The sequence below is a fragment of the Nothoprocta perdicaria genome, unplaced genomic scaffold (genome assembly GCF_003342845.1).
Source record: "Nothoprocta perdicaria isolate Ctin4 unplaced genomic scaffold, notPer1 scaffold_20, whole genome shotgun sequence".
NCBI lineage: Eukaryota > Metazoa > Chordata > Aves > Tinamiformes > Tinamidae > Nothoprocta > Nothoprocta perdicaria.
Window position 1 is genome coordinate 2,031,795 of NW_020455205.1, and position 2,914 is coordinate 2,034,708.

Below are 2,914 nucleotides of genomic sequence, written 5' to 3' on the forward strand. Positions count from 1 at the left end.
CCAGAGCRGTCTCCAGCATGTCAGCCAGCTCTAGCCCCTTCTGTCACAAAATTCTCCATACTAATGCTCCAAACTAATAAAATACCATAAAACCAAAAGCACCTAWTTTTTTTCTCCAACATGTAATACTGCTTTTCTTCTGCAATCATTTACTCATATTTTCTCTTCACTCTGTGCTCCACCTCTTCACCCCTATTTTCTGCTTGGGCACAGCACTGCCAACACCTCCCCAAGCGGCACCTCCAGGTTGGTTTGTCCCCTTGTTCTTCCCATCTCCTCTACCAGCAGGACCAGCTACAGGTTTTACTGAAAACTCTTCCCCCTTCTCTGCCCACCTTGTCCTTCTGCTTTTTGTCCAAGACATTAGTGCCTCTTTCTGCCTTCCTGTGCAAGACACCAGCCTGTGTGCAGCGTGGGGCATTCATTCCAGTACATGGCACCCATATATAGCCTTAACCCCCACCCAGGGGGCTATATATCACGTATGTGTGCATGCATTTGTGCACAYGTGTGGCTCAAGGTGTGGGTGCGCATATAGATGCCAATTGCCATCCATTCTCCTAAACCCTATGACAGAAGGTGACGTGTGSCAGCACCTTATCATTATTAAATTCTGTTTCCAAATCAAACCATAAAAATATTTTGCCTTAAGCAAATTAAATGAAATACAGAAGCTCAGTATGAAATAGGAAATGTCTGCATCTGATATCTTCGAATCTGTTAGAGAGTCAGAACCCGAACTAGAGCATGAGAACATCATAAGTGACAGGATGATTATATTTTTAAATGGAAAGTAATTTCTAAACTGCCGAGTCCCACGATAGGATCTTTAGAGGAAGAGCAGCCCGATATTGGACTGTGCAGGTTAGTGAAGTCGCAGTCTGTCAACAYGGGGCAGCTGCGCACGGGGAGGGCAGCAATCCGTGGGGAACGAGGCCAACTCCAGACAAGAACAGATGAGAAGGGAACAAAAGCCTCCGCTGCGTTAAGGACAAGCAGGCAGATGCTGAAGAGCTCTGCTCAGCCTAAATGACTCTCAGCTGTGGAATCTCCATCTATCGCCAATACAAATGACATCTACAAATAAGTCACCATTAAAAACTTGGGTCTAATAATAGCAAAAGTTATATATTATGAGATTTGTCCATGTGTTCTCTTCATATGAGCAAAATTTAGATTTTTAACTCTTCCGTGGAAGAGTTAATGGAACAGTTAATACCCATTTTTCAGAAGGTTACTTAGTTTATGCAATTTCTTTGCAATGAAGCACCACAWCTAAGAGGACTCTGCCTGGTGCTAATTCATCACCTTTACGTTTTTCTCCTGCCTCTCTTCTCCCATCCTGCTGTTTTTCAGGACAAACTGCTACCTCAGGAGTCATGTTGGTCTTCAGCTACTAAGTCAACTATCTTTCACCTAAACTTGATTTACATTTTTACTTCTCAGAGATAGGTTTCTGCGGATATAATAGTTCTGATTCTTGCTCCCATATAATCCATTCTTTAAAAACATAAAGATTGCCTGAGATTTCTTAAGCATAATATGAAATGGACGCTTGCATTAAATATTAGCCCAGCAGCATGGAACTTTTTTTTAACCAGTGTTGACAACTAGTCATGATTCGTACCAGATTCTCACCCCTTCACTCCCTGAGAGCTCGATGAAGTGCTGCACCTCCATTTGCCTTGAAAATAAGGGTTTCACCTTTGGAGCAGCCTGAGTTTTGGAGTCTGTATTAGGTAAAAGGGTGAAGAAAGGAAAAAACAGTCTTACAGTTAAGTTCTCTCAAGCCAAAAGGTTATAATCTGCAGCTCTGGTGCCACTAAGATTTAGGAGAAAAAAAAATGGATCTCTTATGTGTTTGTTTTGCCCTTGAAACATGGAACCCCTTCCCCTGCTTTACGTTTCCTCATTGCCCGTCTTTGATGACACGAGAGCAGCAGCGACGCTCACCGAGGACAAGAGGGGAACCAGGACCRGGCACAACGCAGAGCCCTGGCAGGAGCGATGCCACAACGAGAACTCACCTCACAAGCCATCTCACATTCATCTCCAGCAGTTCTACAAACGGGAACTGTGTGCCAGGTGCTCTACACGTTGAACGAGCAGGTTGGTCTTTCAGAAAGAAATAAGTATATGTGTAAATGCACACCTCTCTCTCATAAGATCTATAATGGTCCTAATATTCCGTGGCACTTTTTTCCATCATTACATCTACGTGCCGACTACATTCAATTTAGCCTTCTGTCACCCCACTTCACTTCCACAGAYGTATAATTGTTATTACATTTTCATCAATACCTAATTTACTTTGAAAACATAACAATCTCTGTCCACCTCCCAACAGGAAATGATTTTTGTTTCCTACCCACCATAGCACCACCRCTCCAATAATGAAATGTCTCCGGAATTATTGTCAGATGTGTTTCTCTCTGAAATGACATCATTACGCAGTGCCCCATTACAGCCAGGTAGGAACAAAGGAATAACTTTTCAGTAGTTCAGTCACATTTCTCAAACAAGACCCTTTTACAATTCTAATAGAGCCATCGGCCAGACGCACGGCGAAGCGATGGTTTGCATCAGGCAGAACTACTGTCAGGCCCTCGTTCTGTGCCATGGTCACCCAGGAAAAATACTGAAGATGTGAATTTGCCTTCTGTAATGTATTTATACACCGACTCCACTGCACAATCGAGAGGCTTCTGACTAGCAGAACAGAAGCGTGTTCAAGAGGTGGAAAATCAAGCAGAAAAGTAATTCTTGTCATTTTCCACAGCGAGACTCCCTCTCACCTGCCGGTTTTGCTACTTCTGTCAGAGCAGAGCAGCAGTTCGGGCCACCAGACTCTGGGCTCCTGTGCCAGGGAGTCAGGGCAAAGCGCCACATGGCGAGCAGACACAAACAAGTGGAC